This window comes from Abrus precatorius, unplaced genomic scaffold, assembly GCF_003935025.1.
Source record: "Abrus precatorius isolate BTA unplaced genomic scaffold, Abrus_2018 Scaffold7, whole genome shotgun sequence".
Taxonomy (NCBI): Eukaryota; Viridiplantae; Streptophyta; class Magnoliopsida; order Fabales; family Fabaceae; genus Abrus; species Abrus precatorius.
Window position 1 is genome coordinate 14,847,194 of NW_020874417.1, and position 17,344 is coordinate 14,864,537.

Below are 17,344 nucleotides of genomic sequence, written 5' to 3' on the forward strand. Positions count from 1 at the left end.
AATTTTTTTATCTATTGGCAAACAAAATGGAAATTTCTATTTAAGAAACAAAGTTACTTCTCTTTAGAAGGCTGGATGTAATAAACAACATCCATAGATGGTAATGGTTGCCTTCTCCGGAAAAGGTCTTCCACCACTGTAATGAGAAATCAAAAGTTATATCAATGTTTTAATAGAGCAACCACATAACAGATGTTGCAGTAAAGTTAGTTAAATAATACAAGGAGAGAACATGGGACAATGAACAGAAGAAAACATCTAATTTAAAGCACAATATTCAGCTCAAAATGAGCTTGACAAATACACACTGCCTAATTGGAGTTGAGATGACTATACACTGAAAAAAGACAAAGATTAACTAATATCATTTGGGACATGATAATATGGCTAATGTATGAGACATTGTTGCAAATGATTTTATTTTTCAGACAAAATTTAGATAAAATTTCTTGTCATCAAGATCTCTTATCTTTTAATGATACGTTACATGTGAATTTTGGTACTAATAAACTATTAAAGGTGTGTGTTGTGGTATAAAATTTTTTTTTATAAGTACCGTATCCAAAAAATTTATACTAATAAAAAAAAATATGTAGTAAGTTAAAAAAAATTATTATATATAATTTATTTAAAATTATATTATTTATATTATTTGTTATATGATTCTATTATATATATATATATATATATATATATTGTATATTAAATTTTTTATTTTATTTTTCTATTATTTTTTACAAATTTTTAGTTTCAAATAAAATATAATTCATATTTAAGTAATTAATATTATTATAAATAATATATTAATTTAATAATTAAATATTAATAATAATAAAATTAAGAATATAAAAAACATATTAATATAATATTATTATTTTATTTTTAAATTTTAATTTATTTAGTTTTAACTTAAATACTTTTAAATTTATTCAAATATAATAAATATAATAATTTATTATTAAATAAATTTATTATTTAAACAAGTGTCTATGTATTATTGTTTAAAATTGGTTACGTACTATACTTTGAAAAGTTTTTATGGGTATCATCACATAATTTATCACTATTAAATGTGTTAATGTGTCATAATTTAATTAGAGAACTTAATACTAAGAATATAAGGAATTTGACCAAAGTTCTATCTTTATTTTTCTCCAGTCATTTAAAATAGCATGCATACTGTGAAGCACTCCAAATCTTACTGTTTGATTTCTCAAAATTATTGGAAGTAAAGAGTGTCACTGGCATCAATAATCACTTCTTGAGTATTTGACCATTTTATGATAACGAGAAGTGTTCCTTCTATCAAAGCAGGGACAGCCACTCCTTGACATTTTTCTCTTGTGCCATCAGCATAGTAAGGGTGTGTTCGGATTCACATTTGACTAATCACGTATTTTGTATTTATTTCAACCTTACTAGTTATAACTTGTGTTAACGTGATTTTAAGTATGTTCAAACACGATTCTAAACATGCTATAAATGGGTTCTTGAATAAGAAATGCAGAATAAGCGATAAACTCCGGAAAGCCAAATCCTTTTGTAGGGTTCTTACAGGAAACTTCTTGGTCTGTAATATCTGCCATTTTACAAGGATGTGACATGACTTTCACCGTGACTCCATTATGAGTACCTATTAGAGTAACAAAAAATTGACCAACATCAACTGTCAACTTTAATTAACAAAAGATGATAAGCGAAGATATAAACACGGTAGAAGTATAAAATCTTCATATCAAACAAATCATTGTTATACTTTTGATTGAACGCTACCGATCTTTCATCGTATATATCATTTTTCGTTGACATCTTATGTTCTCAATCAACAATTTTGCTTGGTCCAAGTCTGAAGCATTTTGTTGCAGTTAATTTCAATGGCTTCATAATTCTCGTTACATCAAAATTATCCACTGGAGAGCTGTAAACAAGAAACACTAACCATAAATTTTCATTATGCTGATGTATACAACATTTTCTATGCTCCCGAAACATGGAGCAGAAATCACCTAGATTGGATGTAAGCTTGGAGTATAAAATTGTTAATGGTGTAGCTTGAAGTAATATATCTTCTTCAGCATTGCGACTAATCTTTACTTCACCAAATAATTTAAATTTAGCAACTATAACCAACTACTTTTTGTCTACTCACTACGAAATTCCTAGCCAATAAATTCAGCAAGATACAAGGCTAAGAAGCAACAAAATTGTCATGTTTCAACTCATCCAATTTTTTCCTTTTTCTTCGTGATGCTGCACAGCTTCCATCAAGTTTGGGTATACCAAAGGACGAAAGAAAAGCATCTCTCGTGCAGGTAAATTAGTAAAGGAATGTGATTGAGCATGCTATGGTAAGAAATTAGGGTGCTGAGGTAATTCAGGATGAATACAGTGGTGGAGATGCCCACCATTTCTTATCAACTCACCACTTGCTGTGGCTAAAACTGGGATGCATTCTTTTCCTGCATAAGGCAACAAAATATTCAAGACAAACAAAAAATGACGTGCTGCTTTGTAGAAGATGCAATCTAGGCGCCATATCAAATTGCAACTCAATCTTCCACCCAACACATTCACAGCAGCCAAATAAATGTAGGTCTCCCCCAAATTATACATCAAATTCTTAGTAAAATTTCTCAATAATTATATTTTCTCCTCTAACACTACTTTGCAGACGAAAAACTATACGGAAAAGACTTGACACAATTTTTGTCAATACAGGAATACAAGAGTGACTTTGATTATACAAAGTTGCAAATAATCAAATAATGTGTGTTTCACCTTTTAAGAGTTGAGCAATCATCGCACGGCTTTAGATTTTCCCTTTTTTTTAATACTTTTATGTAGAGGGCGTTCTTGTGTTTCCATTCATTAAGCATTTGTAACCATAAGTTTTCAAAGTGTTTGTGAAAACTCTGCTGAAACCAATCCAAAATTTCTGAAAACAATTCCCTTGGATTCTCCTTCCACACTATTCTTAACATAGCTGAGCTATCAATCAGCCTGCTCTTTAACTTGCTTAAAAGATTTCCCACCCTTTTCTGACCAAATGCTTCTCTCTTCATAATTCTTTCAGGAGGGGCTGACATGTATTTTCGAACAGATTTTAAACATGGACACACCTGGCCTTCAAGCAAAGCATAGGCAAACACTTGCACCCGATGTTCATCATTGCTAATGAGCAATGAATGCTTTGGAAGCTCCCAACAGAAACGTCCGAAGGTTGGGATTACCCAACATTTTACTTGGTCAGTCTGGGCACCATAATAAGGTTTGGGATCCGTCAAGGAAGGAGAGAAGATGCATGAAGACTTTGCATGTTCAACTAGCCAAGCTGGCTCCACCCTTGTTACTCCATGCATATATGCTCTCTTGGTACTTGTTATCCCTTGTTTGTTTGGTCTTTTGGTCTCTAATAGTTCATTGTAAACCAAAAACTCAGGGCTACAATGGAAACAGATGACCAACGATGAAGGAAAACACTTTCATCAACTATGCATGATTGATACCTAACAGCACGAGAAGGTTTCTCTCCATCGGAGGCCCTAGAAGAAACTGTAATGCGTTTGGCAACCCTATCTGCCCAACCAGCACATATTGCTTGACAGATGAGCCTTTCCTCAACCAGAGAAAGAGGATATTTTTGAGAAGAAACCTGCCAAGCATGTTCTACATCCTCTAAATTTCCATGAATCCAAGAGTACTCTTCTTCAAAACCACCTCTATCACTCTGATAAAAGACCAGTTTGAGTAGCTGTTGTCGAAGCTTGGACATTTCATCCATTGTTTTGAAATGCACTGCATTTTCATCACCGAATTCTACTGTCTTTCGTGAATGTTCAAAACATTGCAAAGCATAAGCTATGGTTAGGGCATCACTAGTAACAACTCGAAACTTTTCACGTGCAACCTTAGCAGTTTCTTTTAGTTCTCAACTTCTCTTATTTATCAATGTCTTTCCCACTGTCACCCATGCTAAATTTCTCAGACATCTCTGAATCTCTGCTGCTATCATCTTCATATTGCATTATAAAAGGATTTGACAAGCTCAAAGCTGCAGCAACTGCAACCGCATATGCCAAAAGCAGATTTTGATTGCATTTATGCTGGTGTCTTGTATTTTTAATAACGGTGAGGAGCATTCTAGAATGACGAGGGCTCAAGGGATAGTGTGCCATGGCTTTGCCCAAAACTGTAAGTTCATCCTTGCTATCGAGTGCTTCAAGAGCTTTCAAACAATTCTCAGCCTCAAGCAGGGAAGCAGCTTTTAGAGAAGTAGGAAATGGGAAGTTTGCAACCTGGATGAGATGCAATAAGAATAAGCATAGAAATATCTCATACTAAAAGACAGAATAAAAAAATGAAAAGAACAATCAGTTTGACCAGGCAGGAATGGAGTAAATTACATAGCCAGGCAATTTTGCTCAATAAATTTCCTGATATAGAACAAAATAGACTATGCAGGAACGAGCTTTAAGATTATAAGTAGCACCTAATGTCTTGTAATCAATCAGCAGCAATCTAAATGAATGCAATCTTGTAAATGACGTATATGGAAGACCTTTTGGCTTAAAAAGGATTCCATTCCCTCACTCATTACATGATAATTGATAAATAGCCAAGCCATCAGAAAGGACAAGTACATGATGAACTACTTCCTCCTCTGTCTGCTAATGAAAGCACCCAACATAAACAAGCAAATGGAATGAAAACACACAGAGGATAAAGTATCATACTAAACATACCTTCTTAATATGCATGGATTTCAAGAGAAGGACAACACCATGAACAGGTACTTTCTCAACTTCAGCAGGAGAGTACTCAGGAAATTCATTATTAAAGGCAGCAGAAGAATAGAGACGATAACAGTGACCAGGTCCAGTTCTTCCAGCTCTGCCTGCACGTTGAGCGGCAGATGCCTTACTTATCCATTGTACTTCATATGTTTCCATGCCATTAGAGGAGTCATAATTCTTCACCTTCTCTCTTCCAGTATCAACTACATATTTCATCCCTGGGATTGTTAAAGATGTTTCAGCAACATTTGTGGCAATGACAACAAGCCGTTCTCCCTCCTTGACTTCCTCAAATACACGAAGTTGAGCTGTTGCAGGAAGCATCGCATACAGAGGCAGAACAAAGAGTGCACCGGGAGAAAGACTGCAGTTTTCTCTAGCTCTTTTCTCTCTGAAAACTTTTGATTGGTCTAAATTACCTTCTGTATTCATAGGAAATGTCTGCTCCCCATTTGCAGAGCTTAATGGAGCTTGCCCAGACAATTTTTCGAAGGCAGCCTTCAGTGAAGCAAGACTTCCTTCCTGTCCTAAGATATCCACAATATTACTTTTGCTCTCCAAATGCTGAAGACTATCATCATCATTGAATTCCAGTTCACTCTCTGCTTCTGAATCATAAGAAAAATCTGATTCATCCTCACTTACATCTCTCTCATCTTCATCATAGCCACTAAATCTATCAGTTTGCGTAACTTCCTACACAAGTCCTCTACTTCCCTTTGTCCTGTAACAAAGACAAGCATGCCCCCAGGTGGCAACGTCTTCTGAATTGCCAAGACCTTCTTATATGCTTCTCCAATATAATCTGTTTTCTTTGAGAAGTATACTGTTACTGGAAATTGCCTTGTTGGAACTTCTATCACAGGTGGAGGAGTACAGAATAACCTCCCAGAAGTAAAGTCTTGTACTAGCAAGGTGGCACTCATAAGCACAAGTTTTAGTGGAAAAACCATTTTTTCAGGACTTATACTTTCCCCTGAAAGTATCATCTTCTTCTGTTCATTACAAATCTGTCATTTAATAGTAAAATAAAAGGCCATCCCTATTAGAACGTTGGATCCACAATTATTATTTACAGAGAAATTTTAAAATATTTCATTTGTAAACATTTGAAAAATAAATCACTCTCTTACTCACCATTTGGCGAGTTTTAATTACACGTGAGAGCATCCCGATCAGAATGTGTGTGTTCAAGCTCCTCTCATGAGCCTCATCAAGAATTATGACAGAATAATGCCTCAGTAAAATATCATTCTGCACCAGATATTCAATCGAACAACATCAGCACATATGATTCTGTAACTATATTACCAATCTTGTTTAAGCATAACTAATACGTTTTGTTGATAAGAATGATGCTTGCATCTGCTAATGATAATAAACATGGTATGAACAAATGAAAGTGGAAAATAAATCAATTTTTAGTTTCCGATTAAAAGTCATATGAAATATATATCATCTTAAAATGTGCTCACATCCACACATAGAGAATAATGCTATTCACCCGAGGATCACTCACTCGACTTATAGTTAATTAAGACAGTATCCAGTAAATCCTAGTTAAGGCTTCCCTGTTCGTGCTCCACACCCTGAATCACTCACTCAACTTACAAGAAATTGCCTGCCAACAAACAGAAGTTCCCAAGTTGGTGATTTCCTTGGAATGATGGATTAAGATATTACATAATGAATAATAAATTCAAACATTCTATCAGGTATAAGTAACATAAAAGAATCCTTAATACAAACAAATGTTTCTTAGTTCCTATTAACTTATGAGCATTTCCACAAATTTATCATTTCCACAAATCCTTAATACAAACTGAACAAATGTTTCTACAAATTTATCATTTGTTAATCAGCAAAAAAACTTGATAGGACTTCTCAAAATGAAAACCTAGACAAAATATTGGGGTAAAATATAATGACCTGAACTTCTCTTAGCAAAATTCCATCAGTCATAAACTTGATAGAGCAACTTTCTCCAATCCTCTTGTCATATCTGACCTGAAAACCAACCTCCTTTCCTAGGTGAAGACCAAGCTCATATGACACACGCTGGGCAGTGGCAAGAACAGCCACCCGACGTGGTTGAGTCACACCAATAATACCCTTGCTTGAACCGTAGCCAGCTTCATAAAGAAACTGATAAATTTTGAAATTAAAATGAAAATAATCAAAGGATAAGCTAATTTAAATGATAGACACTATCATCGTAATCAGGTATGAGACAAACTCACCTGAGGAACTTGGGTTGTTTTACCACACCCAGTTTCTCCACATATGATAACACTAGAATGGTTATTTATAGCTTCCATTATCTCTTGCTTCATCATAACTATCGGCAGATCCTTTCTTTTGTCCTCAATCTCAGTTGGTCTGTATACATGCACAACAGTAGGAACATTTGAAGACCTCAGGGAAGAAATATCTGGAAGGTTGTTCCATCATTGACATTGGAGTTAGGTTCTCATCTGTCCTATCCTGTCCCATGTTAAAAAATGCCAAATAGTATTACAGTGAAATACAGAAAGACAAAGGAGATCATTATGATGTCAATCAATAACAAACTATGACATCTTAATCTACAGCCATTACAGCTATATAAGCATAGTGTAGTGAGTAAACAAGTTAATTTCTTCTAACAAAATAGAACTGAAATTTGGAAAATGTGTAATTTTTACCTACACAAAAAGAAGGTAAAGTGACAGACAAATATTAACACTAAGGCTTACTCTTACTAATTCATAAGTGTTATAAATATCGGCCATTCATCCAATGGTCCAAATGACAGATTTGAATTATATCTTGTATCTTGATCATACACAGCAACATTCCATCTGAGAAGGAACTATACCTTTGACGAGGTACATTTTATTTCATTAATAGAACAAGACGTGGGAGAAGAACTTCTGATTTCATCAGGTTTCTTGTTGATGGAAATATCAGCAATAGGTTTAGCAACATATTTATTATTTACAACTTCATTGCCATGAACTCCTGTTCTAACGGGTGGAATTTGAATGATGTCATTTTCTTCAACCTACTGAACGGGGGACAAATGAATCTCTTCTGTCTCATGTTTCTTAGACAGCCCATCAAGTGAAACCTCCCATCCTTCTTTCAATATATGTACAGCTCTCCTACGTTTTACCTTCATAGTCTCATCCTACAAATATACAATTGACTTCAGTAAATAAACTGTCTCAATTCAACACATATTATTCATAAAATTAGCACTGTTTTTCGATGGTACAAACCCGATTGATATTACACGACGACTGCAAAAGAGGATATGCATAGTCTGGAAGTGTGTTTTCACTGAAATAAAAAAAAATTAAAAATTCGGCATTCCAAATTTTTATGTTTGGTTAAACGAAAATGAAAAAAAAAAAAAAAAAAAAAAAAAGACAAATTTTGTTAAAATTAAAACTTTTATGTTTCTAATTTAATTTTACGTTTAGTTTTATACTTTGAAGAAAAGGGAAGGAGATTTTATTCTCGATTAGTTTTAAACTTCTCTAAAAATGTAAAATTTAGAGGAAAGATAAACTTTTACACTTGTTAAAAATGTCTTACTTTAATTATTTTTTACTATTTAAATATATAATAGTAAAATTATTTTTTCCTTTGTATTCTCTCCTAAAAACTAAATCATTTTTTCCTTTCATTAAAATTTTCTTTTCTACTTTTTTAAACCAAATATTAAATTTAAAAAAGATATAATAAAAAAAAACTTTTAGTGGAAATTAAGAATGGTGAGACACACAATGCATACTCAAAGATTCTTGGCTACCAACAATTTTGCCTAGTTGAATATACAAAGACCACGAAAGGAATATCCATATATTGATAAGTGGGATTTTTCTTGCTTTTCAATTTTGAATGTTTTTATTTATTTTAAATTATTTTATCTTTTAAGATATTATCTTTTGTGGGTAAGAATAATTCCTAATAGTTAATTATCATAATAATTTTAATATTATTTTAAGAGATTTCAGTGAAAGACAAATAAATAGAAGAATAAATTATGATAACTTTTTTTATCTTTTTACATTTTTTTTATTTTTAATTATTAGGATATGATAAGTCTATGAAATCGATAAAGATATTTTGCAATGAAATTGTCACTAAACAAATTGTAACCATTGAAATAAGTAATTTTTATTTTAAAATTAATAATATAAATATTTTAATACAATGAATGGTTATGATTAACACTATATTTTGGTACACTGAAATTTTCCTTGCTATATCGTACCAGACAAACCAAGATCACGTAGTATATTACTTGTATATATGCATTTTAAAATTAGCATGTATTCATGCTAATAGCATATATATATATATATATATTTTCTCACACTGATGTAAGTTTAAAAACTCTTACACTCGATTTTAGTCTTTCATTTAACTTAATTTAAAGATCAATGAAGTAGTAAAGTATAACCCGTTAGATGTAAGTTAAATAAAAGACTCAGATCGAGTGTAAGAGTTTTTAGACTTACACTAGTACGAGAATATCATGCCTCCAACATTCATCCTGAGGCAGGATCTAACTCTCCATGAAGTGATTGGACGCAGATTGTTGAAAACAATCTAAGTATCAAACCAAAGCCTAATATGTTTGTAGGAGTTTCCTGAAGATGAGCTAGTTGGATGAGGATGTTACTCATATTATGATGCATAATTAGAGTGAATGTAGAAGATTCACTCTTACATTTGCTTATATTTAACCAACATGATTTTGTTGAGGACAATGACGTTAGTTATGACTAACTTGGTTACAATTCCTACACTTTTGTCTGCTTTGTGACTCAACTTAATCCATTTCATTGCTAATACGAGTTAGCTTTGGTCGCCCCTTACCTCTCGCTCTTTCATCATCAAGCACTAACTTTCATTCACTATTTGTAAGAATGTTGCATTCATTCCCAATAGGGTACGATCATAGCGAGTACGTATTTACAACATATTGCAATAAATAAACTGAGTCAATATATTGTCAAAAATTAATACTCACAGTAGTACATGCAACTATTACATGCGAGCAAAATAATTGGTAGGCCTGAAATCTTCCGCATTCACAAAATCTCCTAGACAATACAACTGTCTATTTGTGACCATCCTTTTGTGTTATTAGATTAAACATTTCTTAAACCTCAAAACTTGTTCTTTGTGCTTGATGTTGATTTTTTTTTTAATTTGCATAATTACTTTACGACAGAACATGCTTTCATTGTTAATGTCAAACATAGCCTTCTCTCTACGCTTCACAAAATATTCTATGACACCCTTAATTTCTTATTTAAAAAATATGATTTGTGACGAGATACAAGAAATAAAATAAATTTGTTGTAAAATATGTGATATGAAAATGTGATAAAATTAAAATTTTCATATCGATAAGTCTATTCATGAAGATTTACAAAGACATTAGAAATAACCAAATGTAAATTGTACTATTAAAAATTACATTTACACAATAATTAATAAAGAAATAATGTACATAACTGAATTTTCATTACATACACAAGTTTAATATTTACAAACTGTTATTAAAATTTCATTAGGACTTAGATTAGACAATTATAATATCAAAAGAATAAGTCCTAAGAGCAGTCCTTATCAACACCTAAAATATTGAGGACTGAGTCATAGTCATTATCATTGTGTCAATCCTCTATCTCACCATTAAGGAAGATATATAAATAATTCGCAGTGGCTGAAGTTTTGACTGTTCCTCTATAAACATAAATGCTAAAGTGTGATGAACCCTATTATTTACACGATAATCGAAAGAAACACTATAATCTAAATTCATTTCTAAAGTAAAAACATCACCCTATTCATTATCACAGTCTACAGCAAATTTAAAATAACAAAATAAATGATATTCCATAAATATATAGTTTAGTCTACGATTTACAAGGTAGTCTATAATTTACAAAGTAGTCTACTAATCTAATTACTCTTCCAGATTCAAAAGTCCTTGTTCTCTGAAATGTTTAGTAATGATGAGCTTCTATCTCACCATTAAACATAATGCAATTACATCATAACATAAATTTCATTCACAAATCAAAAGAAGCATTGTCACCTCAGATACATAAACAAATTCATCAACAATTTCTACAAAATCATACATACTCAATCACTACACTTTTGTTTCTCAAATATGTATTTTTCCATGGATATTCGATACCTTTAGTACTTCATGAGGTCTTACATAGATATGTAAATAGTCGCCGATTAGCTCTTGCACATAAATACAACATATACAATAACGGACCGTAAGTAAAAGTATAGTCAGAAGTCTAATAAGGAAACAAGTGTGAGGCTATGTGATGCATTCGCTCTCAGAAAGAGTGTGTACAAATACGCATATGTCATTCACCACCTTACGTTTTCCTAAATTTCCTAATTCTCTGTGAACTCTATACTCCAAGTGTATCTCTATAACTATTTATATTAATTCCTTTTATCACTTTGTACTCATCATGCACTTTCTTTCATGTCATTCTTATTATTCAGATGAAAAGGTCGTGCTTAGTAAAGCACTTCTAGACAAAGTCATGCAATGCATATATTATGATATATAACACAATTATTCAGAACCAACCAAACATATATCATCAACATTTCACAACAATTAAATATCATTTAAATATACTTTTCAAACAAAACAAAGAATACAAAATTCTCATAAGTACAAAATTATAAGTTTAGATTCATTACAAAATTATAAGAATGCAATCAATCCACCTTTGTATATCTTTAAATTCATTACAAAATCTTGTTAATTTTTGCTGAAAGAATACTTTTGACAGTGTATATCATACAATAACAACATTAAAAGCATTAGAAATATATGTCTTAACATTCAATTATGCCTAATAATATAAATGATATGCAAATACTGTAACATCCCCCAATTTTTGGTCTATATGCTTAGGATTGTCCGAGTTAATTAGCATCCATACGCTATTTTTATTTATTTATTTATTTACTTCTTGTTGCAACTAGCAAAAATTTTGTCTTTATTTTGTTATGTGTGACTGATTGACTTAATAAATTCTTTTGAGATGATTGTTTAAAATTGCTAGGGACCCCTGCTATACAATGAAACATGTTATTATTATTTTGGCAATGTTTGATGTGAATTTTTATGTGCATGTGTTATAATAATTATGTGATGAGGTTTATCTTCAACAACCCTAGGTTAGTGAGATTAACCCTAGGGCAAAAATGTCTTTTGGTCAAATAGGTGGACCCCATTTTACTTCATAACCCTTGTAATTAATGTTTACATTATCTTTTAATTCATATTATTTGATTGTGTTATGTACCTTCCTAAATTAAGTGGAGCTACACGTGTGACTTTTCCTCACTCACCTTAAATGTCCACTTGGCCTAGTTAATAAGTATATACGAATCCTTCCATTTATTTTTCTCCATGTACCATGCATATTAAGATAGTCAATTAATGGAAACCCATATTTGCCCTAAATTCCACGTGCAAAACAAGGAACCCCAAGAGACACCTTGTAAACCTTCATTCTTTTAAGTTGATGGCCGAATTTCATTTAATGCACAAGAGAGAGAGAGAGAGAGAGAATCGGTTTTGATAGCCCAGATTCTAACCCCAAATTAACTACACTTAATGTAAAATTTCATTATTCCAAATTACCCTAATTAAATGCAGCCGCCACCTCTTGAACTGTTACACTTTGATTGACCATCATTTGAAAAATTTCCATTTATGGTGCAACCGAAAAATAGGACTTCAATCCTTTCCTCGAGTATAGACTTTCCATATTCCTGTACATTTAATTAGGATTTTATCCAATATACCTCTCTTAATTAGGGCAGCCAATTTTCATTTAATGCCTAAGATAGGAAAGAGAAAGAAACCGACCATAATGACCTAGATTCTGAGCCTAAATAATTGCACTTAATACAATTATCAATTCCCTAGTTACCCTAATTAGGTGTAGCCATTTGTCTCTTCCTAAACCGTTACATGTTATATTGCAATCAATTGAAAATCCCTCATTTATGGTGTAGCCGAGGATGGAGTTTTATTCCTTTCCTTAATTGTGAACTTTTCAGGTTCTCGTGCATATTTAATTAAGGTAGGTCATTAATCATAAATTAGCAAGAATCTTGTGGACAATTATTGAGGATACTTCCCACTTACTCGAGAAACCTCCCATTTCCCCATTTAGTCGCCACTAGGCATATTCAATTGCCCCACCTGCATTTAATATCATGGGGAAGTAAAGAGGCGCCTGCTTGATTCCCTCCACAACGACCCAAACGGTCACCTACAATTATTTGGGCGTGCTAATCAGCCTGGGACGTTATACCTGGAGCAATTAATCCCTCAAATCTGTGCCTGACATTAACCATATATTCTTTCCTTAATTACCTTGCATTTATGACCAAACCCTATAGAGATTTGTGTAGGCGCGTGGCCCATAAGTGGCGCCACCATCAGAGAAATTTAAACAGCAACCTTGCATTGATTTCATGAACCAACTAACCATTCACATTATTTTTCCCTAATAACCACGTCCTAATTTCATTTAAACCGAGGGGGCCTCACCTGCCTCATTTAAACCGTCATTCAAGTTGCCTAAATTACCTCTTAACCACATTTAACCTCACAAGGAAAATGAAAGGATAGCCTACTCCACTTCCTTCTGGAGATGACCCCCCAGCTGCCAGCCTGCACTTAATGAACAACCAAAAACTTAGCAACATTTATTCTGGAAACTATGCCTCATTAATTGCATGCAATTATTTCCTGTTTTATGGCACTGGCCACACGCTCAAGGCAAAGAGAAGGCGCCACCTTGCCTCAAGGAGTCCAAGAGGCACCACCTTTTCACTAGCCACTCAAAAGGACATCACCCTTTCAATTTGTGGGACACGAAGGGTTTGAACCCATTTCCCTCCACAAACAAACCCTAGCCGCCAACGTGCATTAATTACCCACTCTTGCTTAGGTCAAACCCCCATTCGATTACCCCATCATTATGATTGACATGTGGAGACGTGTGGATCACCAACGACTTGCTTCTTTTGCACTCTCTCTTGACAAGGCGCATCACATGCACTTAGACACCATGAGACGTGACTATTCAAGTGGAAAGGCGAAAGGGTATGTCACTCCACCTAACCTAGCCCTAAAACCCTTCTTATGCAACTCACCGCCAGCCTTTGGGAGATGAATGGGAAAAAGCTTCAAGCCACACTATATAAGGACACCTTCTAATCCTCACGCGCCCTTTTTCCCTCATTTTCAAAAACATTCTCAACCTCACCACTCCTTTTCTCTCTCGACACCTTTCACCCTCACACAAAACCCTCTACGCCCTTTTCTCTCGTGGACAACACACTTCATCACCAACCACTCAAGGAGGCGACAAAACACCAAGGACTCAAGTCGTGACCAAGATCCTGCTAGTATCAAGGCCAAGCCTTCCACTCTATCTCTCTTTCTCAAACCAAACATGGTTAGGGGAGTTCTTGATTATGTGTGAATGAATATGTTTGCTAACATGTGCGTGATCGAGTGTGATGAATATTCCTCCTTCCTATTTTCGTTTCCAATGAGATTAAAAGTTGCATGCAAATGACTTTCTCTTCATCTTCTAACTTCTTTGTTCGAACACTACTTAAAAAAATGGCATGTGGTAACTCGAATGGGTGTGGGTAAGTGATATTACTGTTTGCATGTCAATGATATTGAAAACCTTACACAATTCTTTCTTGTTTGCCCTCACTACTAAATAAAGTTGGTAACTTTGATGAATATCCGATTGCATGTTAAAATAACTCTATGAATCCTTGTGTTCTTTTCGGTTTTCATCGACTACCCTCATTCCTTTTTGTTTTAGCTGAGAAATTACTCACCTTTTTCTCTCTGTTTGATTCTGTATGACCAAGGAACCCTTTTTCTTAACCATGAAAGAATTCTCTTACCACCTAATCACTATTTTACAAAAAAATTTGTGGTAGAAATGAGTTGCATGTGTGATTAAACTTGCGGTTATTTCTATGATTCTTTGATGATTATTTTGTTTGCAAAGGTACATTTCGACTATGATATTTCAACGATATTTTTATAACTATCTCCATCTTCTCTCCTTTTTCTTTTATTCTTGGACCGTGGATGAATGGTTCTTCTTTTCCTTGAACGTGCTAGGTCTTATGAGCGTGAATTGGTTATGTGGTTTGTGACCTTTGAGAATAAAATGCATGCTCAAAAAATGGTGTGAGGAGGATGCAGTTACGAAACTTTTTATGTGCATGATATGGAGGATGGAGAGTCAAGGTCACAGTTTAGCACAGCTGAGGGATGTGAGTGTTCAGGTTCGAGGGAAGAACCTTGGGGGTAGTGGAGGGGGGTTGCCCCAATGGTGCATAATAGCTCACCGTGGCCGGGACACATCACTATCGAAACCTCCACTAATCCTGACGCGAGCAAGCATTACCAAGGATCATGGAAGGACTCGTTCCTGAGGGACCGAAATGGTTAAATGGGAGAATATTCCTGAAGGATTACATACAATGTGTGCTTGTAGGGAATGAGGGCCTCCGATCACCTTGACTGAAGGAATGGTGGGAACAAATTGAGGAAGTAGTGACGTTTTAAGCGTTATTGTTTAAATTATGTTGCAACGAATCTCTGTGACTCTGCTTGCATTTTGTAACTATTTATTGGGCATTATGTTATGACTGTGTGTTTATTGAAATGTGACTTCGTAAGTGCTTAATACTACTCTGATTTCCTTACTTACTAAATATCTGATGACTAATTGTATTGGAGCTCACCCTTTCTGTTTGTGTTCTATTGTTGTGTGTTCGTATGTATAGCATGATTGTATGACAGATGGACCCTCAGCGAGCAATGATATAGGGAGAGGACTCCGACAAAAAAGCGGCATGGAGATACGACCAGGCAATGCGCCATCTCTTGTACCAGAGGATGGTCTCCATAACCATGGGGCCTCTCACTGAAGGCGGCTGGAAGCCTAGCTGGAGTGATCACCTTTTTGCAGACGTCTCCATACCTTTACCTTCGGAATGGAGTATTATCATCCACTCACCTCCTCCTTCTCCACCACAAGAACTTCCAGCCAAACGTCTTAAAATTTTCATTGACGAAGGTAAGACTGTTATCGATCTTGACCTAGAGCCTACCCCTCCTCCCAGTCCTACCCCTGCTCCCGAGTTGAAAGATATTGAGGTTATCAAGTCTTCCATTGGACCAGTGTCTCGCCACTTCCCACGGATCCAAGCACCTCCTCCCGACGAAGCTGGACCTTCCACCTGACGTCCTTCACCACCTTCACCTACCTCTCGATCACCTCCACCCACTGTTGGCTGGATTGATAGTGACTCAGACGACCTGCCACCCTCTTATTGCCCTCAGCCAATGGATGACCCTTTCGACTCCGATGGATTAGAATCTGATCCCAACGAGGATTCACTTCCATTAGAGTTTTATTTATAGGCTGTTACTTTATTTTGTCATGGAGTAATACTGCTCGTAGGCTTTGAGTTATTTTATTGCTTTTGGAAATACTAGACTTTGGGGTTTTACTTTACCGTGGACTTTACTTTGGACATTTGGTTGGATAATTTACAAGACATTTTCTTTTACTCATGTTTTCTCCGCTACATTTCTAGAATCTTACTTAAAATGGTTTACGATTTTATGTACTTACTCCGATGTTGTTATAAAACCATTCTGGAAACTATTAATGTAGTTCACATAAAAGCATTGTATGTTGTTATGAAATGAAACTAATTGGAAATATGATTCGCGATAGGTGAACTCGAATCAAGTATGTTGTTGTGTTTTTTCTTTTTTATTTTATTTCTGAAAATTGATTGGAGTTGTTATGATTAAATGAATAAATTCTTGAGGCAAAAATGTGAATACCAAAAGCTAATATTGTTAGAGTTAAATTGTACAATGAGGAATTGTATTGTGATTGTTTATGGAGGCATTTTGAACTAGCCATGGAGGATGTAAAGTCGGAATTGTGCCCTGTGATATGAATTTTATATAGCTGATAGAATCTCTCTATAATGCGGTTTTGACAATGATTTCTTTTTCTCGTTAGTTCAGGTGTATCATCTTATAGATACTAAAACCATAAGATAAATAGATGGGGTTTTGGTAAAGATTTAGGTGTTACAAATACAAAGACATACCTAATTTGACGAGGCCTTTTTTCAATGCTGTGTTTTTAAATCAGTGATTGAAGTTGCTAGTAATATGACAAATGCAATATACATGATATGCATTTGGAGGTTGTCACCTACTGTGTGAATTTGATATTGTCCCTTTTATACTTTAATGCTGATTTGAGATCAAATAAATTCCAGATTTATCAGTAACATGCAAATGAATCATTGTCAATAATCATTCTCATGCTGATAACATTTCTCCTTCAACAATTGTAAAAGCTACTAGAAGCACACAATTGTTTTCATCTTGAGTTGTTGTAATGAGTAACGTGTAATGATACTTA

The 17,344-nt window shown here is 34.2% G+C and overlaps 1 pseudogene; it reads right to left on the reverse strand.

The window, feature by feature from the left end:
- Positions 1-2,094: 2,094 nt before the first annotated feature.
- Positions 2,095-15,292, reverse strand: LOC113871527 (annotated as a pseudogene).
- Positions 15,293-17,344: the final 2,052 nt, after the last annotated feature.